This window comes from Eupeodes corollae, chromosome 2 (genome assembly GCF_945859685.1).
Source record: "Eupeodes corollae chromosome 2, idEupCoro1.1, whole genome shotgun sequence".
Lineage (NCBI taxonomy): Eukaryota > Metazoa > Arthropoda > Insecta > Diptera > Syrphidae > Eupeodes > Eupeodes corollae.
Genome location: NC_079148.1, coordinates 88,091,791 through 88,116,700, shown reverse-complemented (window position 1 = coordinate 88,116,700; position 24,910 = coordinate 88,091,791). Strand labels below are relative to the sequence as shown.

Sequence of the window (24,910 nt, the reverse complement as noted above, 5' to 3'; positions counted from 1 at the left end):
CCTGGCCCAGAGCATTCTTGACAAAAAATGGTCCATTTTTTCCATGCTTGGATAAGGCGCACCAAACAGTGTCCTGGGCAATGTTATGTGTTTTGGTGTTTCAGTCGTGGATTATGAGTTCTTGGAGCACAGTAACGGATTTATTCACGTGCCTCTTTAAATGAAAATGACCTTCGTCGTCGTTTGCGTGAAACAAACCCACTTTCTTTGAGTTCTTGAACAATTTAAATTTTGAATAGATAGAACTTTAAACCCTTTCTTAAAATTGATGCGACTGCATTTCAGTCTGAGGCGAAGAAAATGGGTCTTGACATTAACGAGGACAAAACGAAGTATTTATTGCCGTCAAATAGAGTCGAGTCACACCGTAGACTTGGTCAAAACATGACAATTGACAGGTATAACTTCGAGGTGGTAAACGAGTTTGTTTATCTGGGCACTGCTGTTAATTCTGCAAATGACATCAGCGCGGAGATCAAACGCAGAATAACACTTGCTGGTCGCTTTTCTTTGGACTAAGCAAGCACTTGAGGAGTAAGGCCCTATCGCGAAAGAGACACTGTACAGAACCTTAATCATCCCAGTCTTGCTGTATTGACCCTCTCCCAGGCGGATGAGGGATCTCTTGGTATCTTGTTGAGGAATGTTTTCCGTACGATCTATGGGCCGGATTGTGTCGACAGGCAAAGTAACATCTGGCGGAGAAGATTTAATCAGGAGTTATACGAACTGTACAGCGACTTGCCACTGGTAAAAAAACTGCGTGGTCAACGCTTAAGATGTCTAGGGCATGTCGAGTAAATGAACATCGAAGCTCCAGCCCGTAACGTATTCAACGCCAAGCCTAAGGTCCAGGAGCACAATGCTCTGTAGCGCCAACTCTAGTAAGTAAATTCGAATTTCGCCTTTATATTTGTCTATCACATCAGGTTTGTAAAAAATACCCCTTTAAAAATGTTAAAACTCAAAATATCTCTTAACAATAATTAAGATACAATTTAAAGCATTTAGTATCTTACCTAGTTACTGAAAATTCTCTTTAGTTATGAGAGTTTCTTTACGAATTTGGTACTTTAATAGTTTTGGAAAATACGTTTTAGGTTTGATATTAAGAGCTGATTTCGAATCCATACTTTAATTTAAACTTCTTGTTCAAGTTTTAAAAGTACCTGTTTTCGAAATTATTTTTATATTTCTTGTTTGGACAAGAAATTCGTTAAAAAAAAAAAACAAACTTACTTTCAAACCGTCTCAAAAACCTGACGTAATATATTAATTTTGAAGTCGGATTTGAATTGAGTCCGCTAAACCCTATTAGAAAAGTGCAATTTTGATGCTAGTACGAAAACCTTGTCGACCAGTGTAATACGGATTAACTACTTGACTATCAAATTGGTAGCTTAACCACCCCACTGTTGAGCTTACATATATGTTTTTGTCAAACGAATTCCTGCGCAGTTCCTTGCAAAGTGTATTTCGATAATTATAACTAATCAAAGACGAAATTCACTTAAAATACTCCTGCGTCAAAAGGGAACTTAAAAATTTCGATATTAAAAAAGGTATTTGCGATGAGAGGAGGTCTAGCAAAAAAAAATAAAAATAACAAAACACTCCTTGAACATAAGCGTGTTCCTAGAAAAGATGAGAAATGTTTAATGGGAAAGTGTAAATTGATATCATTCCTACATAGGTGACCATCACGACCCAAACATATCTACAAAATAAGCAAAAAGCTATTTTCCTAGACTTGACTTTTAGACGATTTTTATTATTTTTCCTTTTTCATTTTGCCCATGTTAGGTGGTAATGGAGACATGAATCACAGGTATGTATGTACAAGTTTGTATAATGTGGTTGCTTTTGGAACATCAACACACAATATCCTCGAATTAAAATTTATAGGAGCAGAGTAAATATTTTGGAGGGTAAATATTTGGAGTGAGTATTAATTTTGTGAATGAGTTTGTTTTGATTGTATGGTCACTTAAACATGGGAATATTCAAAGTATCTTTGTGTGACAGGATTCGTTATGGTATTAAGGCGATGGGTGGCGGAATTAACCTTGTCGTGAATATAAATTATTTCGTTAACCACTCTTTCAAAGAAAAAAGGAAAACAATTAAAATAAATGCTAATATTGACTTTTAAATAAATATACACTATAAGATGAAAGGAAATCGACCTTTTTCAAACAAATTATTCATGTTATATAGGTTTATTTAACGGTTACCATTACACAATCAAGTATTTTCTAGTGACCTTAAAATGGAAATTCTATTATGTATTATATGTACTTGATAATCAGCATCGCTATATTAACAACAAATAAACCTCCATTGGCTAGGCTCGTTGGGTTTACAATAAGTGCTATGATTATAGAAGGAAAACCCAGGAAAAATAAAATGCTTGACTAGATAGTACGATTCCAAAGAGCCTTAACATTTTCTCTACTTTAAGATTTAAAAATTTTCCTACAAAAAAGTTTTTTTCTATGCTTGTTATGTTACTGATATGGGCAGAATCCTAAAAAATGTTTGAATTTTTTAAACTCAAAGAAAAAATCAGATGGCTTTCCAGTTAACTTCACTTACAAGAACCTTTCGTTAGATAAAACTTTTGATATCTGTAACGCTTTCGCAACGAATTTCCGTGAGTCATTTGTTAAAAGCCCTCAAGAAGTTGATGAAGTATATTTTCATAATCTTCACACTTTTTCGCAAATTAGATGTAGTCACATACCTGTGCTACAGAGTACGGTCCTTGATCTTTTATCTGCGTTGAATGATGACTGCTCAGCCGGTCCTGATGGTATTCCCCCGATAGTACTCAAAAAGTGTAGTAAAGCTTTAGTTGTTATTCAAACTTTCTCTAAAAACAGGCAAATTTCCAAGTACATGGAAATAGTCATTTCTAACACCAATTATCAAGAAAGTATATTAGCAGTATATTAGCGCCTGTAGTTTAGTATCTTAAGTATTTGAACAAGTTGTTTGTGAAAGCGTAGCATATTTTAGTAAAAATATCATTTGTGAACAGCAACATAGTTTTGTGAAAAAAAGATCAACCGTTACTAATCTCCTCACATTCTCAAACATATGTTCAAACGCTTTAGAACAAGGTTACGAAGTTAACTAAGCCACTGAATTATTTTATTTAAACTTAAGGCTCTTGGTTTTCCACCAATTTTCTAAGGTTGGATTAAGTCATACCTTGAAATCAGATCCTACGAGGTAAAATTTAGAAATTGTCATTCTGAACCTTTTGTTGCTCAATCTGGCGTTCCCCAGGGAAGCCATCTTGGCCCTTTTCTGTTCATTCTGTCTATTAACGATGTATCGTCATGTCTACGCTCAAGTGAACTTCTCATTTTTGCTGACGATATGAATATTTTTAAAATAATAAAGTCCACCCATGATCGTATACAAGCCACATTTTGGTGTGGGAAAAATAGCCTTTCACTCAACCTTTTAAAATGCAGACTATAACTTTCACTAAAAAACTAATCAGTAACGTATTTGACTACTGTACAATGTACATCACAGCAAAAACTCTGTCGTGTCTCCACATTTAAAGATTTAGGTGTACATTTCTATTCCAACTTAGAGTTTACACATCACATTAATTTTATTGTTAATAAGGCAATTTCTATGCTTGGGTTTATAAAACGCTGGGCAAAGGATTTCAATGATCCCTATGTTACTTTTTTTTTGTATAATTGCCATGTTCGTCCTCATCTTGAATATGCTTCGCAGGTATGGACTCCCTATTACTAAATTCATAGAAAACGTATTGAATCAATGCAACATAATTTCATTCGCTTTGCCCTAAAAGGTCTTCCTTGGGAAGATCCTTATGATCTGCCTCCCTATGAACATCGTATTCTACTTCTTCAAATGTAATCTCTCCATCAAAGGCGTGTTAATAATGACTTAGTATTTTTTCATCAACTCATTAATGGTGAAATTAATGCGCCTTATTTGCTTTCTTGTGTACATTTGAGCTACCGGGGCGGAACTCATCACCTACGCACATTTGATTTTATACATATTGACTTCCATAGAACTAACTATGGGAAGAATGAAGCTTTAAGTCGAATGAGCATTTTATATATCTTAAACTGTTCATCGATAGATTTAAATTTAAATAAGGTGGGATTAAGATCGTTGTTTAGAACCAGTGCTCCACTATCGTAAACGTTCTCATTTTATTTTTTGTTCTGTAATAGTTAAATGCTAATTTTGTTTTGTATTTTGTGCGTTTGTTAGGCTATAATATTGTATTATTTTTTACTAACAACTAACACGTGCACTTATGATGAGCCTCTGATCGTAGTTTGACGATTGCTATAAGCTTACTACTTTCTGAAATTCCGAAGTGTAAACAAATAAATTAAATGCCATTTGATTTCTCGGTTGATTAATTCTTGAGAAAACTTAAAAAAAATAATGGTTTCATGAAGGATACCTTTCTGAAGCAAAACAACCATATTATTTTTTATTGAAAGAAGCCAAGTTAGGAAACAAAATATTGAGCACATTTTTAAAAAATCTATCGGTTTGTTTTTGAGAAAATTCGAATTATTGAAGAAGTACACAATATAAATTTGACTGAGCGTATCCAAAAGCTTTGACATAATATTTTTGACGAACGCTCTCGTTGATTATTTGAACATTATACAAAAAACATTATTTTGACATATATATGTATATGCATATATACATATGTTTCATCTTACTTGGGGTCTCCGTTGAACATTTCCGATGAAAGGACAATTGGCCTGTCATCAGATAATCCAATAAAGACCAACAATCCAACATCCAGTCCATTATCCGGTCATCGCAGTTTGGATATTTCGAACGGATCAAAATCCTGTCATCAAATTTGACGTTTGTGTTGTATGTAGTGGTAAGCGTCCACTTTCCAGTCTTTTTAAAATTCATATTTTATTTCGTTTAAATTGTTGTCGAGTGCGGTCATACCTACATATTTTTTATATTAAGTAAGTAAAATGAATTAATTAATTGAAATCAATTTAATTTCTTATTTTGTTGTTGTTTACGTCAATATGTACACATTTTCCATGAGCGTCCATAGCAGCCAGAAGTACAACGCTGAAGACACTATTGTAATTAAAGAAGTCCGATTCGGACCCGAGTCAAAATGTTGGTCCTATTTTGTTCCTTAAAAGGATGTTTTCTCCTCATTTTCTTCTGCATACAGAAAAATGAACCTCATATCATCCTCAACGATTTTTCATCGTCCTAATTTCATCCTACATGAATCTTTCCGTTTTTCTACGCATATTTTGTGAACCTCATTTTGTCCTAAATGAAGGCTTATCAACATAGAAAATTGATATTGTCCTCTTTTCAAACTTAATAAGCGTACCTAGTCGTGTAACTGCTTTTTTTTTTGTTGTCACTGACAATGACAACAATGATGGTGAAAATGACAAGGATGGAGCTAATGATAGTGAAAATGGTAAAGATGGAGCTAGTGAAGTCGACGACACCAACGATGAGAACAGCAACGACGACGACAATGACGACGTAGAAGACGATTTCGACGAAGAATTATTATTTTGAAATTAATCATTAATGTTAATAAAAACTATTTTGTTTCATGAAAAAAAGGAGGATAAAACTAAATATAAATTATTTTATTTTAAAAAGATTCCTAATAAATAAAATACAAGAGAGTCAGCGGGAAAAGGAAAAGCTAGTAGGAGAGAGAAAAAAAATAAATACGAAAGAAAGTGCAAGAGAGTATAATGAAGCATAATAGAAAGAGAAAGAAAGAGAGAGAGTAAATGACCAAAGAAAAATGCTATGGTCAAGATGAAAGAGGTTCAATTATGGCTTTTTGCTGTCGTCCTCATTTGATCCTAAACATCGTATTTCGTTCGATAACTGGCACTATTAGGTTCAAATAAGGAGCAAAATTTTAACAGAAAGTGATCCTCTTTTGAATCACTTTTAACCTCAGAGAACCTGAATTTTGGGGACGAAAATAGGGCCAAAAGGTCTACGGGTGCTTTAATTACCAATAGTATTTTTTTTTTTTATAATTAGCAAACACTAAAAGGGTTTTTATACCTTTAATATGCCAAAGACACAGTGTGAGCATTAGGAAAAGAGGGAAGGGCTGGATAGGAGGTGTCGGTGTACATTGATTTTAAATTTCTGAACATTGCAATGACAGGGAAAGATAGAGCGTGGCAAGGCTTTCCACATTCGCGTAGTACGGCTAAAAAAAGAATCTCTGTACTTCATAGTACGTCCGAAGTTGGGCTCAAGGGTAAACTGATGGGCATTCCTAGAAGCGCGGGTATTACAGTTAAATTGTTTAAGGGGAGGAATGCAACTGGTATTTCACTAGAGCATAGTCCGTTAAAATAACGGTAAAAAAGGGTGAGGCAAGTATGGGGAAATTCCCATATGTTTTCGAATTCTTGGGCCACCTTAAGCCATTCGTGTTGTGAGACAGAAGTCTAAAACAATATAATGTTATCAAAACGATCAAATTCACTTTCGCCGTATAAAATTGTTATAACAAAATTTAAAAACTAACCTTCAAATACGATATCTACATGAAGAGCATCGTAAATGGCACCAAGCACTTCAGACATAAATCAGCTTATCGTCTTCCTTGAAACTCGGGTAGGAAATTTTATGGATCTGTACGAATCACCTGTTCCAATGTATCTTAACGACATGGCCAGACTATTCCTTGCCGTAATGACGTAACGCATTTTTGTGTCCGTTTTTTGTATATCAGGTTCAACCTGTTAAAAAAATTTTAATTCAAAGTTATCTTTACTAGGCACAGAACAGCTTCAAAGCTGTCGACCGACATCCTACAAAAATTCTTATAGTCTGCACCGTCCTCCCATAGTAAGTCCTTGAGTAGGTGCGCATTCAAGTCATGAAGCTCCCTTACTTCGAGAAATAGATTCACCCAAAACGTGTGTTTTCTTTTATCCTCTTGAATAGTTACCTGTTTTAGTTCCTCCAGCTTCCTAACCAGCATTCATTTTTTTTAAAGGGGGTCATTTTTGTTTACTCAAAGACATTTTTTTTATATATGTAATTTTTTTCAACTTTAATTTTGTAAAAAAACAACAACTACCTGCACAAAAAGTAAATCAACAAAAAAGTAACCAACAGGTTAACCGTTGTGTCATGTGACATTTGAGGTTGCTCATGGAAAGACATAATATGCACAGTAAAAAAAAAACTGGATTACGGAAGAGAAGTTGGATTGGATTTTACTCTTGTGGAGCCTCAATGTTAATCTCCAAGAGCTGGACAATAATCTGACGAGGTATTTCCTTAATCCGTTAATATTCACTCTTAATAAGTAAATACATTTATTTTTGTTACCTAACTATTTTTTTTTACAATTCTTCCAAATTTTATTCGTCACATCTTTTTCATCTGGCTCAATTTCGTCGTCAATTTATTTCTAACCTCACGAAGAAGATTTTAATTGAAACTATAAAATGGTTTTGAAATATCAAGTGCAATAATCTTACTTTCTCCAAAACGATGTAGAGATTTGGTGAGATATACAATCATATCACCAGCCGATCATTGAGGAGCTTCAGTTCTTCGAGATATTTCTTAGGCTGATAATTAATCAGCGTTTCAATAACTTTGTAAAGAAGGGAGGTGATTGCTTTTTGGCGATGGTTGGAGGGAGAGGAGAATTTGTGTTTTTTAGGGACAGGCTGAAGAAATGATGTTTTCCATTCACTCGGAAAGAAACCTGTTGAGTAGGAAAGATGGAAAAGCTAACGCAGTGGTTTTACCAGCGTTGAAGAACACCTCGTCACAACAATAGGAGACATACTATCCGGGCCAGCGGATTTGAGTGCCCAGGTCTTTCAGTTTTTATTCAACTGCTCAGATCACCTCTTTTGGAATGATTACACATTTGACGCGATCAAAAAAGCTGTTGGGTTTTAACGACTATAAAAGAAATGTTTCATTCTTGTGGTCTAGCTGTAATTCATTAGTCAAAAACAGAGTTCAAACATAATAATATGACACATAACTATAATGGACAATTTTACATCGCTTGAACACCGTTTATGAATATTGTTTTAAGGTGCCAGTTATAGCTATCATTAATTAATGTTAAAACCAATCATTGTTTTTTTGGCAGGTCATTTAAAGCTTGCATACAAATTTCTGACACTGAAATAAGTTTCCTCATTTAAATCCATGAACAATTTTGACTGACAGAAACCTGTCATTCTGACAGATAGGGTATCCGGATACCTTTTTGTTAGTGTTTTACGTAGAAAAAACAGCTGAGATGTCAAAAGTATCCAAGAATTTCTGGGGTGTGTAGGTATCTGACAGAACAGCAGGTTTTTGAATTTGTTGAATTTGTTGGTAAACAAAAAGATACAAAATGTTAGTTGAAGTTGTATTCGAGGATGTTCTGTACATAATAGACGATGAAGAAGCAATTTGCCTCCGAATTTTAGAAGGCAATTAAAATCTATTTTTAAACTTCAAAATTGACTTATTTTCTTTACCAGGACAATTTTTACTTCGAAGCTTAAATGTTTCTCTACTTTTTGTGAACAGCTGAAAGTTGTTTTTATTTTTTGACAGCTATCTCAATACGACTATCCAACTCGTTCAACAAGGTATCTAAAAATCCACCTATCCAAGAAATCAGTGAAATGATTTTTTTCACTTTTGAACATAGAAGTATCAGCTGTTCATTAAAATTATTTTCCGTCCGATCGGAAATCACACAAGAGGCCATAGCTATCATTGAAATTCAATCAGAAATTATTTTTCAGTAACAGACATTTTTAATTGATCATTATAAACGACCTGCCAAACAAATTTCAATGATGAAAACCATCATCTTGCCTTAATAACTATCACTGAAATCAATCTGGAAAATGTTGTAATGAATATATGTATTTTTGTTTCTTTTTTGATTATAATGATCGATTGAAAATCACTTAGATTTGAAAGAAAAGTACAAATTAATTCTTCTATTTATCGGACGGAAGTTCGTGCTATGTTCTCTTTCTCATTGACAGAAATTTCCAATGATCGCTATAAACGGCATTATGAAAACCAATGATAGCTATCACAAGCCCCTTAATAATTATGAAACGTATTTTTTGTCAACTAAAAACTTTTTTCATGTTTTTATTTTGTAACTTATTTTTAATTAAAAACTATTGAGTATTTTTTTAAAAACTAGTTCATAAAAAATAATGTATTTTATATAATTTTATAAAGTATGAGACACAAAAAATTGCAATGATATTTCTAAATTGATCAAAAAAAATAATATCATACTTCAACTACAGTTATTTGTAGGAGAAAAAATATTTAATTTAATAAAGAAATAAAATTAATAGCTCGTTGGCATACCCTTATCCTTAATAATTTTTTTGAGTCTATTGTTCAATGAGACTTACTGGTAATGGCGTATTGTCTGATTCTTTTATGTAACACATACCAAAGATGTTCAATGGGATTCATGCCTGAAGACTGTGGCGTTGTCTTGAGAGTATGAGGAGTATTGCAGAGGATCCATTCCTTGACCACATGTATGCTTCAGATAAATGTCTTGCTGAAAATAGAAACTCTTAAGAAGGCCCAATTTCCCCGCACTTTTCTTGAATTTATATTATATCAAGTATATTGAGAAATACCATCTTATACATAATGGCATCTATAAAAACTAACTTCTCTAACCCCGATGCTGCCACACACCCTCAAACCATGACTCCGCCGCCTCCATGCTTGACTGTTGGAAGCAAATTTTCTTTGTTAAGGACAGTGTAATAATAAAAGGTTTTGGCCTTGGAATGCAAGAAAAGTCTTAATCATTATTCCAAATTGTTCGGAAATATTTGCCACTAATTCAGAGGACATTTCTTTCGGATTTTTGTAATAGACTTAACGACAGACCTTACTACTTTCCTTGGTAAATTTCTGTGTCGGCCGCTTCCAAGAAACGAAGTAAACTAAAAGTACTTGGTATCTTTATCACTATTTTGTATTTTAATCACCTTCACCCTGCTGTCTTGAAGGCTGCTCAAACAACAACAATACAAAAAGGCTACCCTAGCTCTGGCCAGAGCAGCACTCAGATGTTTGTCCAAATACTAGTACTGATCGAACCAGATGCCAAGATACTTTACTATACACTTTTATTCGCCAGTGGCTGTCGATTTAATCCAAAGATCACTAGATTTTTAAAGTTCTTTCTCGTATCCCTTGTGGCTCCATACAGCGAAATCCTGAGCAGAATGGCTTAGCATTTCTGAAAGTTGATTTTGATCTTCCAGTCATCGCAATATTGCTGAATCTTGTCGAAGTCACGCTGCAAAAGTGTCTTGATAACCTCAATTTTGGGGCCGTTCTGAACGCAATTAGGCCGTCGGCATGCGCTATTGTCTGAGTGAGACTTACTATCAGATCACTGGTGTAAATGCTGAACAAGATCGGCGAGTTAACCGCTCTCTATTGAAGACCATTTTTAATATCAATGATTTTGGTACATTGCGAATTTTGACAACTAACCGTGTACCATTAAGTATGTCATAAAGCATATACAACAATTGTTTACTTGTGCCAAGTCTGGTCAGATTTAGATACAGATCCTCTAACCAAACGTTGTCGAAGGCTTTTTCCAATTCAACCAGACAAGCACCCGTACATTGCCTTATAGATTTGTTCCACTGGATATCAGAAAAAGACTTAGACGCATCATAAATAGTGTCATGTCCCGCCTTAAGGCTGAACTGATTATCCGGAATGGTTTTGTTATTTATAACCTTCACAAATACCTTACTGATATTCGGCAACAAGACTTATCGACCGGAGATTCCTTTCCCTTTTTCGTATAACGTCTTCTGTTGAAAATATCCCCGATCTCAGAAAATTATTTTCCTTTCGAGTCCACATCTAAAATCATTTTTCTTTCACTACCTTTTGTTAGTTTCCTAAACCTTCGTTGGCATTTTTTCAACAGGCGAATCCTCCTCACCATCTAAATATCGTCCAATTGCACTTACATCCCTTCTTTCCAAGGTCATGGAAACGCTGATCAATTTTCAGCTTAAGAAATATCTTGAAGAACGAAAGCTTCTTAATGACCGGCAGTATGGCTTTCGTCGCAATAGGTCCACTGGTGATCTCATGGTTTATCTCACCGAACAGTGGAACAGATCTTTACATCGTTTTGGAGAAAGTAAGATTATTGCAATTGATATTTCAAAAGCATTTGATAGAGTTTGGCATCAAGCTCTCTTATCGAAAATGCGTGCATTTGATATTGATGAATCCCTTCTTCGTATTGGACGGGTTCATATCTGATATTCACAAAATAAATGCTGGTGTGCCCCAGGGCTCCGTTTTGTCTCCGACACTCTTCCTCATTTTTATAAATGATCTCTTTTCTGGAACTTCTTACCCACTAAACTGTTTCGCAGATGACAGTACCCTCAACTTTTCATATTCGTTTTTAGATTCTCATCCATGTTCTTCGAATGTGGCTCATTAAATTCTGATCTTGACAGGTTTGTGCATCACAAACCACTTGTTGGGGAGTGATCACATATCTGACATCGCCAAAATGCTGCTAAGTGTTTAGGATTTCACCGACGATGCAAGAAGTTTTTACCCCTTCTGATCTGGCTATAATTTATAAAGCATATATTCGTCCAAAACTTGTGTACAATTCCCATATTTGAGCAGGTGCTCCTATTACCCAATTGAATCTCTTGGACAGAATTCAAAAGAGAGCTCTAAGAATGATAGGTGACCGTTGTCTAACTAAAACTTTTGCATCTCTCGAGCACCGTCATAAGGTTTCATGTCTCTCATTATTTTATCGCTATTTTCATAAACAATGCTCTAAAGAAATAGCCAGTTGCATTCCTCCCCTTGAGCCCAATTTCGGTCGTACTGTTAAGTAGAGAGATTATTTTTTTAGTCGCACTACACGAATGTGAAATCCTTTACCAGGCTCAATATTTCCCACTCATTATAATGTGCAGACATTCAAAACCAATGTGCATCGGTATCTCCTTTCAAATCCTATTCTCCCTTCCTAATTACTCGCACTGTGTATAATCGTATTAAGGGTATTCATATCCCTTTGAGTGCGCGTACAATATAAAAAAAAATTGTTTATAAAAATTAGTAAAAAAAAATAGCAAAAGCACTTAAACTTGTCGATTTTGCATCTTTTGCAAGAATAATAGCCTTAACTCGAAAACGACTTTTATTTAAAGATCAGCTACAATAGTAAACAAATAATAGAAAGTGCTAAAAACGTTACATTTTAAGTGAGAAAAACTGAACTTTTTTAAACCATTAAAACTTGCCTGTTCTGAAGTGAAGAAAAGTTTTGTAGATATCTAATATATAAAATTCTCCTGTCACAGTGTTAGTTGCCGTACATACTCCTCCGAAACGGCTTAACCAATTTCGATGAAATTTTGCATATACATTCGGTAAGTCTGAGAATAGGTTTCATTTATTTTTTATATTCCTAAGTGCTATGGTTCAATTGCATCAACAACGTACACGGTGCAAGGATTTTACGATTTAGCGTATTCAGTGACGCTATGTTCAACTGATTGCTATTGAGGATCTTTGCATTATCATTGCCAACTTACCACTCAGTAATTTCGGTATACTGATTTAGTAGACACTGAATTGAATCATGAAGTAGAATACAAAACTGTAGAAATGGCAGCGATTGTGGCCCGCAATGTCCCACTATTGAATGAAGAACAAAGAACCATTTGTGACCACAATATGCTCGCAGTTTCGGCAGGACAAGGTGGATTCTTTTTTTTTTTTGGATGCACTAGGTGGAACTGGAAAACATTCCTTATTTCGTCAATTCTTGCTTGAATATGATCAAATAATGGTACCGCATTGGCTGTTGCATCTTCTGGGATTGCGGCAACTTTATTGGAGGGAGGCAGACAATATACAAATCCTGAATGGCTGGCAGAAAGGGCAATTTCAGCAACAAAAAATGTGGATGTCAACGTATTAATTATCAAGATACAACATTTGCTACCAGGAGACTTGGTGTCATAGAAATCTACTGATACAGTTTGTGATTTTACCGAAGCTGTAAATTATCCAACTGAGTTTTTTAAATCATTGGATTTACCGGTTGGATCTCCGGTAATTTTGCTTCGTAATTTTAACCCACCGCGGTTGTGCAACGCCACGCGATTAGTTATTCAAAAATTAATGTAAAATGTTATTGTAGACATAATTCTAAATGGTAAATTCCGAGGTGAAAATATATTATTACTGCGAATCCTTATTGTACCCACAGATGTGCCAGTTCAGTTTAAATACTATCAATAAGTCTCAAGGCGAAACAATGTGCGTCTGCAACTTAGATTTTAGAACTCCATGGTTCACATGGACAACTATACGTGGCGTGCTCTCGAGTGGGCAAACCATCCAGTTTGTTTCTATTGGAGAAAGATGGGATCACAAAAAGTATTGTATTAATCTATTGTATTAAGGGATTGATATTGTTTTTTTTTGTAGTATTTTCATATTATTTATTATTTTAAAGAATTAATTTTAATAAATTAAAAAATTGTTTAGGGATTTGTTATTTTAATATTTTGCCACCGTTAACAGTGCTCTATACCTCTCCCAGTTATGTACCACATCCTTACACACTTACAATAAGTTATTTTTTGCTTGCCCAATATTCTCTAGAAATTATTTATATGACAAAGCAACGTTCGTTGAGTCAGCTAGTTTGTATATAAAATTTATTAGAAAAATAACAAATACAAATTATTTTTAAATTAATTAAAAAAAAATGTCGGTCAGTTTTCTTTTTAAAGTAATTTAGTTTTATTCATTCAATCCAATCATTCTTCAATCCTTCATTTCTAAAAAAGCCTGATGGAACCTGGACAGCCTCTCCAGCCGAATCTCTTGAGCTACTGATGAAGACGGACTTTCCGGGTTGCGAGAGTGATAACCCCGAATCGCTTGAAACCACAGAGCTAAACGTAGCTCATATAGAGCAAGTCAATTCCGTTATAACCAGAGAAAATATTTTGTGGGCCATCAATACTTTTTCTCCATATAAATCCCCAGGCATGGATGGCATACTGCCAGTTAAGCTTCAAAAGTTGCATGATGTGGCAGCTCCATGGCTGGAACAAATTTTCAAAGGATGTCTCCTTCTCAAACATGTGCCCGTGTCGTGGAGACAGGTCAAAGTAGTTTTTATCCCGAAAGTGGGTAGGCGAGGTCACGAATCCGCGAAGGATTTCAGACCAATAAGCTTAACATCTTTTGTGCTTAAAACCTTGGAGCGCATTCTTGATTACCATATTAGAGGAATCCTAGTTGGACGACCTCTCGAAAGCTCTCTGCATGCTTATCTTAAGGGCAAATCTACGGAGACTGCCCTCCATGAGGTAGTGCGTACTTTAGAACAAACAATCCATTATAAAGAATTTACTCTTGCCACCTTCCTATAGACATAGAAGGTGCTTTTAACAACGTCCTTACAGAATCCATAGAAGAATCGCTCGTTAAGTTCGGTGTAGAAGACTTCATTAGAGAATGGATTATTTCTATGCTCAGTGTAGAAAGATTCGAACCTCTCTAGGCAATACAATCGCAATAAAACACGTGAGTAGGGGAACACCCCAGGGTGTTCTTTCGCCTCTTCTATTGCTTCTGGTCATGGATACAATTCTCGTTAAATTAGAGAGATGTGGAGTGAAGGCTGTAGCCTACGCGGATGATTTGGTGCTATTGGTAAAGTTAGCAACTGGGCCACTAGTTGTGGACTAGGAGTTAACCAAAGTAATACTGAACTGTTACTCTTTACCACCAAAACTAAAGTACCGCCCTTCACGCTACCTCGACTCAATGGTCAAATCCTATCATTGTCTTCCAGTGCAAAATATTTGGGAGTTATACTCGACCCTAAACTAAACTGGAAACTAAATTTTGAAGTACGGGTTAAAACGGCCTGTGTTGCCTTCTAGGCCTGCAGCAAAACTTTCGGCAAAAAGTGGGGACTTCAGTCGAAGATGATTTTATGGACGTACACAGCCGTAGTACGTCCAATCTTAACATATGGTTCGATTGTGTGGTGGCCTGCTCTTAGCAAAGCCTATAACCTTAATAAGCTAAAGAAGGTTCAGAGAACAGCTAGCGTGGGCACCACAGGGGCCATGCGTACTTGCCCAACGGACGCCTTAAACGTTATTTTGGATCTTCTACCAATCGACCTTTTTATTAAATACATATTTTCCTGCAGCGCTATTAGGCTGAAGGAATCAAACAGATGGTTGTCAAAACCTTATGGTCACAGCAACACTACGAAATTAATTCCCTCAGATATTATCTCGGTAGACACTGACTACTACACTCCTACTTTGAACCTTAGTAAGGGTTTTAAGGTTATTTTCCCATCGAGAGAAGATTGGGAGGATGACATCGTGTCGATAGGTTTCGACACAACCATCTTTACTGACGGCTCAAAGATGGAGTGCGGAGTTGGTTCTGGGATCTTTCCTAAATGTAGCCAAATCCTTTAGGCTTCCTGACTTTGCTAGCGTTTTTCAAGCTGAACTGCTGGCAATAAGGGAGGCATGTAAGATACTTAAACAAAACCCAAACCAAAACCGAAATGCGGCTATCTTTACAGACAGTCAGGTAGCTGTCAAAGTAATTAACTCGGGCATATCCTCATCTAAATTGGTCGAGCAATGTTGTGATGAGCTTGCGAGCTTGAATATTAACCTCGGTGTCACCCTGATCTGGGTTCCGGGCCACAGTGGTGTCGTGGGAAATGAACGGGCTGACGAACTAGCAAGGATTGGCCCTTCATAGCTCACTTGCGCAAATGGTTAACATTGCTCTTGGTGCTATGAAGGGTAAAATCTTTTCTATCTACCAAACTGAATCAAACCGAAGGTGGAGCGATTTACCCAACTGCATTATATCCAGGAAGATATGGCCCACCTATAAAAAAAAAACCGTACAAACGATCTTCTATGCAGGCCAAGGCAAGACATGGCCAGGATTGTTACGGTTTGTACCGGACAATGGCCTATAGGAGTTCATGCAGAGAAGTTGGGTATCTCTTACAACACCTTTTGCCGTAGCTGTAGTGACCAAAGACTAATTGAAACCATAATCCATTTCCTCTGCAAATGTCCTGCTTTGGCAAACACCAGAATGAAATGCTTTGGAAAAGCATCATTTCAAGAACTCGATGACCTATCTGAGACAAAGATTAGAGACCTAATCTTTTTTCTCAATGCGACAAAATGGCTCTAACATAATCGCTATGAAGCTTATCTATCAATCTATCCCTTTCAATCAAAGGTCAAACGAGTTTTTGGTATCAAAACGGCGCACTACAGCGCTAATTGGATCTCAGGCTAGGTTGACTTGAGATCGCCATTTCTACCTACCTACCTAATTTAGTTTTAAGAACCATATCTGTAACAATACTTTTTTCCATGTGAGTACATAAATTAATAATACCCATGTATTGCAATTTTGAAATGAAGAAATTTTAAAGAATTTTCATTGGCTTAATATATAAAGTTTTCTATGGAGTGATGGAAAATTGCTAGCGACCAAGTTATAGAAGAATATAAAATTTTCTATTCTTAATGTAATTTTGTGTAGTAGTGTTACTGTAGCGAAGATACAAACCTGTAGCAAACTACTAGAATTCAATGAAACACCTGCAAGTATCCGATATCTGGCAGTTCCCCAACTGTCAATTATCTGTCATCCAAACACACACACTCCGAAACTATCAACCATTTTCGACCTTTCTTCTGGAAGTAGTAACACGGTGTTGCAGTTTGCAATGTCGCTTTGTTAGTATTCGTGTTTTCCTACGTTTCCTTCTCGCTCGCACCCTCTTTAGTTATATTAAAACACTTTTCTCTCATCGCACCAAAGGCCAAAGTAAAGTAAGAATTTTACAAATGGCGTCATATGGGGCGGCGGGTAGTTCTCAACTATAAAATTTTTCTCCAATTGTTTTTGCTAAAAAAATGTTTTCGATTTGTAATTTTTTTACAAAAATTCATCTAACAAGTTTCCTAATTGAAAAACTTTTCTAAAATCATAATAGTGCAAGCAGAAAGTGAACAAGCTTTGGAAATAGTGAATTCGAGTGCTTAAAGGTCATCATCGTACATACGAAACAAAACCAACCAATTTTCAATTTTCCATTTCGTATTCGGGATTCTTTTTTTTTCCTTTGTAAAGAAATTTTCACATCAAGAAAAAGTAAAAAGAATTAGAAATTTTTTCCTCAGCGGTGTGTGTACCTCGATTTGGTGTTTTTGATTATATTTTCAGTGTTTTTCTGTTAACTAATAAAGAAAAAATAAAAGAAAGAAAAACCAAAAGTAAGTGAATTGAATATTCTCCATTTTAATGTACCTATAAAGTATAATAATTGTAGTTACATGCATAACGTAGTTTATTTTACTAAATGTCCATCCATCCATCTATCCATCAATATTTTCTAACAAAACACTTTTCGTGGTGTTCATGAAGCCTCATAAAAAATGTGTCTATCCCTCGGTTTTAAGTCTTTGCATCGTCTTTGAATCAACGGCGACAAATTTTCGGAAATTGTTTAATTGCATGCGGCATACATAGTTTCTCATTCATTGAGAAACGAGAACGATAAAGCAGCATTTCTAAAGTGCAATACCTTAATTAATTTGTCTTATTTGTTCATATGAATGCAAAATGTAAAATTCGTGAAAAAGTAAAAGTACCTACTAAACCAGCACCACACCACCTACACGAAGACGTCGACTTCGACGTCGACGTTGTGCCTTGACATAAAAATAAGTAAAAAAAAAATAATCGCAAAACTTTAATTTGCTCTTCCCGGATACTGAGCGGACGCGGTTGCGGTCGTTTATTAATTAATTGATCCTACGTCTATCAAAAAACCTGAAGAAAAATTAAAGTAATTGGTAAAAATGTCTTTTATTGTTTGGGTGCAGGGTCTACGTGGTACATAGCTAAAAAGAATAAGGGTGTCTTGTCTAGGTGGATGCATGATTATGTTACGAAGGAAAATTCATCTAACGGTCGTCGGAAGGAGGTGTAATAAAGTTGGAAGTTGGGAAAATATTTGTTGGGATTTTGCAGTAATAGCGAGGGTGTTAGTGGGAGTTTGAGTGAAATAAGCAGCTGGGAGGGGTAGTTTAAAGGGTGGTGTCTACAATGGTCGTGGAAGAAAGGTCTGTTGCACTGCTCCTTTTTCCATTGATAATGCGCACGGCAGCGACAGGCTATCATGGCAAACCTGTATACCCAGATTGTTTTTTTTCCTCGTTTTTGTTTAACATAAATTTTCTTCTTTATCGAAGTGCTGAAAAACAAAAATTAAATTCCCAATAGATATGTTTGTTAAGATACCTACATGCAAAGCACCTCTTCTGTTTGCCAAATTCACTAAAGAATTACTCTTTTTCCCCTTTGTATCACATGAAAGTGACATTTTTTTTTCAAAACAAAATGAAAAATGTAAATTACTTGTTGATTTAAAGACTGAACAAAAAGAACAGTCAAGTTCTTGCTTTAAATATTTTAATATGCCTAACTAGTTTCGATACAAAGTTCAACATTTAAATCTATCTAAGAGCAGTTCCTACAGGTAATTTATTAAATAGCTTCCACCAATTGTACATACATACCTACCTACATAGATAATAAATATTTGTAGTATCCTACTTGTAGTATACTCATGTGCGAATCATAGATTACCTATAAAAGGATCGAAATGAAAATAAATTTATAAAGTAGAATAAATAAATAAAAAATCCCTGATTGTAGTTATTTTAGATAAGTTGCCATTTTAGACTGCCCTAAAACCAATGATATTTTTATTTCCATGACTCCAAAGTTTTGATTTGATAATATAACTCGCTAAATCTACATGAGTACATTGTTTTTATTTTTCAATATTAGTACCATCACGGTTTGTTTGTTATAATCGACTTCACTATTGTATAAAGCGATCTGGTGATTGATATAATTGAAAAATTATAATGCTATAAGCCTATTTTATTCACTACTGCTCAATTTTAGAAAACTCTTAAGTTGATTAAGTATGGTATTGTGATTAAATTTGGAGTTGTTTGTTTTTATTCATTGATTTGTTTCTTGACTTATCGCTGTGATATTTTCCGCAATAAAATGCATTTCTAAAGTTCTTTTTATTTTGATTCTAACTCCACTTAAGCCATATCCAATCTTTCTCAAAAAATGCCTTAACTAGACAAAAACTCATTTTTCCGCGTGGAATGACCATGAAAATATTTGCTAAAATTGAATTTTGAGGAAATTAAAAGGTTTAATCTTTCCATTCCTTCAATTAAATAAAAGACACAAATTTTACAAAGAAAAATATTTACAGTCAATCAAACTCATATACGTACAACAGCTAAAAATTTAATTTTTTTTCGGATTTTTCAAGAACCACTCAAGATCATAATTTAATTTATTTCTTATATTAAAAATCTGAATACCATTGTCTACCACAAGAAAAATGCCATACTCGTATTTCAACAAGCAAAGAACATTTCATAACACAAACTAAAAAATTCAAATAACAAGTAACAATTTTATATTCGTACATTTCATTAAGCGCAGTAAAAAACATAAATATAAGCAAATTTGAATATTTTGTAGCATAACGCTTGTTCTTAATAACATGCTTGAGTCGATTAGGCATGGACTGGACAAGTTTTTTCGTTGTTTCGTTAGATATTTTGTCCCATTCTTGCAGAATCTGCCCTTTAAGCTCTCTTGCATTACTTATGGTCAGTTTCCTCAGTTCCTGGGTCAAATAGTCCCGTAAATTATTGATAGGGTTAATATCCGGTGATTGGGGTGGAGTTTCTATAACCTTAGGACAATTATAAAGCAGCCACAACATGGTATTATGTGCCTTATGTTTGGGATCTTTGTCCTGGTAAAAAGTGAACTGGTTTTGCAGACCCAATTTACGTGCACTTTCACCCAAATTTAGTTTGAAAATCTTAATATATTTCTTGTGGTCCATAATTCCTTCAATTGCATGTAATTTTATTACCCCAGTCACAGAAAAACAGCCCCAACCATCACTGATCAGCCCCTATGCTTGACAGTTGCGACAGTATTTTGCGGAAGTAGCTCCGTATTAGGTTTTCGCCAAACCATTGAACTTTGGCTCATCGGTAAAAACTACGTTTTTCCAATAGTCGAAATCCTTGGTGCTCTTTTGCGAAATTTAGCCATTTCAACCTGTTCACAGAACTTATGAAAGGTTTTTTCTGGCAACTCTACCCTTAAAACCGTGATCGCGAATGCAGTTTCTCAACACATCGGTAGAAAACTGCTTGTTGAGTTCCTGTCGCAACTTTTCAGCAAGTTTTGGTGCACTGATCGGGGGATTTTTCTTGATTTCGCGCATGATAAGGCGTTTATCATGCGAGTTGAAAATTTCGCGTGTGGTGTTTCTTGGCATATTTTCGATTCGATTTTCCCAACGATACATTTTTACGATTGATTGGATAGTTGATCGGATACTTCTTTTAATGATTTACCATCATTATGGTACTCTATTATCATTTTCCTCAGTTCAACCGATGTTTTGCACTGTTTTCTCCCCATTTTTTTAATTATTACTTTTTTTTATAAATTTAAGACACACAATCGAATTACGAAAACGATGAAAATATTTTTGACATTTTTTTAACGCTCACTAAAAGTAGATTTTGCGAATAAAGAAAACTCTGTACGAATATGAATTTGATGTGAGTTCCTAGTAAAATATTTTTAGACGACCAATAACGTTGGTAATGCACTACATACTTAATTTTTTATGAATTGCATAAATGAAGTTAATGCTTAAGAAAAATTGGCAATTCAAATTTATTGAATGAAAATTCAATTTTGGATAAAAAATTAAGTTTGTATTTAATAAAATAGAGTATACGAATATGAATTTGATTGACTGTATATACATAAATTTATATGTACAAAGCAAAACTTTCAAAAGTTACTTATTCCTTGTAAAACGAAGAAAAAAGAAGCTGAATTATTATTTGTTTATCTGAAAATCAGAAAAATGTTTTATTTTCATTTTAACTTTCGAGTCTCTCTCTAGTTTCTACACTGAGTGACAAAAAAGTGGCGTAAAAAACTGGGTAAAAATTTAAAATGTGAATTCTGAGTTGTTTATTAACATTTAATATTATTAATTTTTGTACAAAATAAACTAATTGGAAGAACTTTTAAATAAAACATAAAATAAATGAGTTTTGGTTTACTGAGTAGTGGGTATTGCCTCCCCAACATATATCAAAGCTTTAATTCGCCTCGGCATACCTTGAATAAGGTTTTTTAGAGATCGCGTCGTCCAAATTATTCCACGCCATAATCTGAGCAGATCTCAGCCCATTTAGTGTCTCGGAAAGAGCGGGTCGCTTCCTTATTATTTTTACCAGCAGATTCCAAATATGTTCAATGCGATTCATGTCCGGGATCATGGCAGGCCAAATCATCACATCAAATAAGAAGAAACTTGTTCCAAGTAGTGCGTAATGCACCTGGCAACGTGAGGTCTCGCGGTGTCTTACATCAGCAAGACTTGTTCACCAATGTGAGAGTAGACACATATTCCTCCAAAATGTTGGTGATATAATAATTGGAGTTTACCGATTATTCCACTATGCACAGCCCATTTATTCTGTGAACTGAAATTCCTGCTCACACGGAAAATCATCAGAAATTTTCCCGCCATAAAATTCTTGCCGCATTATATTTCCCACCTGATCTTCTCCACACTTTGCTACGTCCATCTAGTGAGAGTTGACATGACCTGGACTAATCAGTGAAAAGAACTATACCCTAGGTGCTCTAGGTTTAATCTTCGTGATGGCAAGTAAATTCCAGTCGCTCGTACTTTATCGTGAGTCTTGGCATACGACCAGACTACTTTTCACTTTACGCTGTCGTCCCACCATTTGAGCATTTACAGTGGTCCCTGATTAAAGTCTGTGGAAGGCATCATAAAGTATAACTGCTATAACTGCACCACTTTTCGTGTAACTCAGTGTATTTATTTGAGGAGATAACTAAATTTAAATTTAATTAAATCAATAGTAAAAAATCTGTGGGTCAAAACGCTAACTATTTGATCCTTTACAAACCTATTTGCGGCTTGGTTTCCACCCACCCAATTTTAAAAAAATCTATGAAACTTTTTTAAACACTGTTTATTTTTATGTGATAGGGTAATTGTTGTCTGAATCAAATTGAAAAGACTCAGCCACCCAGTCGTTAGACTATAATTTATAATATGAATATTTCTTTGGCAGTGGACATCACTCTCTTATACCTTATAATATGACAGTGAAGTTTTTCTAGAACTTTTGCAAAGTCGTGCTTATTACATCGTCATACTGCACAAACTGTTGCAGATATTCTAGAGTATCACAACTCGTGCTCTTGAAATTTGTAGACTTAAACCTCATGGGTCTTTTGTAAAGAAGCGCTTATTTCGACATCTAAGAGGTGTCCTTTCTTAAACATCTGGCACCCAAAGTTGAGATTCTATTAATGGGATATCCTTTCAGTATGCTCTTACATGATGCTGAGATTTCCTTTTACTAATGTTGAGGTGGCGTGGTTTCAATCCCTCTCTGTGCCATGTAAAGAATTTTTCACGGGAATTTACAAATTCTCCAAGAGTAATTCTTGTCAAGAACAGCGCTTTCTCAGATTGGCCGTTCGGATTCGTCTTGAAACTGCAGGTCCTCTCCATCCCTGGCAACAGTACTCGCATACAGGAATGGTTCATAATTGTAAGTAACTAGGCCCTAGTTCTCAACGGATTGTTGCGACACTTAATATTTATTTCGTTTAATTATTGAGGTGTGGGGAATTTTATTTTATTAAAGTTGTTATTGCAAAAAACAAGCAAATCAAATAATTTGTATGAACACTCTTTTAGTAAACGACTAATCTTTGTGTTTATGACTCAAATGCATAGGCAATATTTTTGTATTCTTTTTTTATTTTTATTTAAATGAAAAAATAATTAATAAATGGATTGGCGTGCAAATGAAAATTTAAACTGCTAAAAAAATCTTGCACATCCAACAAAGTACAATTATGTTATTTTCAATTGAAATATACAATGGCTCCTAAGACTAATCTGACACATGAAACATAGATTTTCGCAATGCATTTTCTCGGAGATATGTATTTAGAGTTTAAAATGTTGTAACCATTTTATATTACATTTAAACACACTTTTATTTTAAATAAGCCAAATTTACAATTTAAGCAATAAATTAATATTATAAACAAAAGCAACTCTATAATAACACCTCACCCATAATCGGACATTTAATATTTAGTACTTAGTTGTGTATTGAAGAGATAGGTTCTTAACATGCTTCAGCATTCCTTGAAGGTCCTCAATGTTTTTAAAGTTCTTTTGGGCAACTCGACATTCCAGTTCATTCATGCTTGATTGCATTAAGGCAAGTTGACTTTCTCTGTGTTTTAAGCACCTTAGGACAGATATGCAATAAATACGATCCTGCTGTACAAATGTGTGCTTTGGGTAATTTTCCTGGTAGAAGATGAAATAGTTTTGTATTCCGAGTTTACTAACACACGACCACAAAAGGTGTTTCAAAATATTGATGTTAGCCATTTTATATATATTTTGTAGAGGGTAACCACAAAATGTTAGTTCCGATCACCAGAACCTGCAACATATTCTCATTCCTTGAACAACCAACCGCCATGCTTTAATGTAGCCCGAGTATGCTTATGAGATAATTCTTCAACTTCTTTTCCCATTTATACATTCTTTCATCTGAACATTTAAGTCCTGTCCATCCGTATTATGTCTAATGGTTAAATAACAGTACAAAAATAAAAATATGCAGTTCCTCCCAATTCCAAGAAGACGTATCCTGTGTTATACGTTCATTAGCAAACTTTCTTTCATTTTTATTTTTTCACTGATATATAAATTTGTGTGACCTTTCTTTATATTTGGTCTCTATCAAAAAAATCTTTAGAGATTCCGAAGATAAGATGGAATTTCCGTTGATTAGCCTAAAATGAAGCTTCTCATCGTTGGTCTCCAGCTTCTTTCCTTTTACTTTTCTACTCACATTATGAATCTTATTTTCATTTTTTATATTGTGAAATTATGTAATGAGCTATAGAAGGGCTCCGATGCACATTTTTTGCTATTTCTGACTGATTTACCGTCCTGCCTATGCAACAAAACCAATTTTCGAATTTCCAAAGACATTTGTTTTTCTTTTGGAGTTATTTCGGTCTAGAGCAAGAAACTACCTTAAATGAAAGTAAAAGTCATCCGTAATATAAGTTTAATAATAACATTATCATTTGACTTCAAAACACCGTTACAAAGCTAGTAGAGTGGAAAAACAGCTAGTGTCCGATTATAAATAAGAGGTTAAATTTGGGAGTTGTTTTTGTTTTTTTTTTTTAATTTATTTGCTTATTAATATTTCTTTATTTCAAACTTAATTTGAACTTAAATATGTTATAAAATGATGGTTAAACTGTACTACTTCTATAAATTTCCTTGGAGAGATTCCATTGCGAAAATTTACATTCCCTTTGTCCGATTAGTTGTAAGAGCCACAGTGCATAATTGTTACATGTTTCATACCAACATTTAAGTCATGAAATATTGACCTAAACAATGGTTACATGGACATTATAAGCACAATAAAATAATAGGAAGCCTATATCAATGGAGCTCATTCGTGTGGCCGGTTAAATTTAAAAGGTTTTCAGTTGTTGGCGTTTTCTATTCCAA

General features: G+C 34.7%; 1 protein-coding gene across 15 annotated transcripts in view; it reads left to right on the top strand.

The window, feature by feature from the left end:
* The first annotated feature begins 16,921 nt into the window (after positions 1-16,921).
* Positions 16,922-24,910, top strand: part of LOC129947912 (rho GTPase-activating protein 190) — a 45,065-nt gene continuing 37,076 nt past the window's right edge. For 3 of the 15 annotated variants that reach the window (XM_056058672.1, XM_056058666.1, XM_056058667.1), the window contains exon 1: positions 16,924-17,438. The gene's annotated coding sequence lies outside the window, so the exon portion shown is untranslated. Of the gene's footprint in view, positions 17,439-24,910 lie in introns of all 15 variants that reach the window. The other 12 variants (XM_056058671.1, XM_056058668.1, XM_056058669.1 and 9 more) reach the window with 7 other exon arrangements.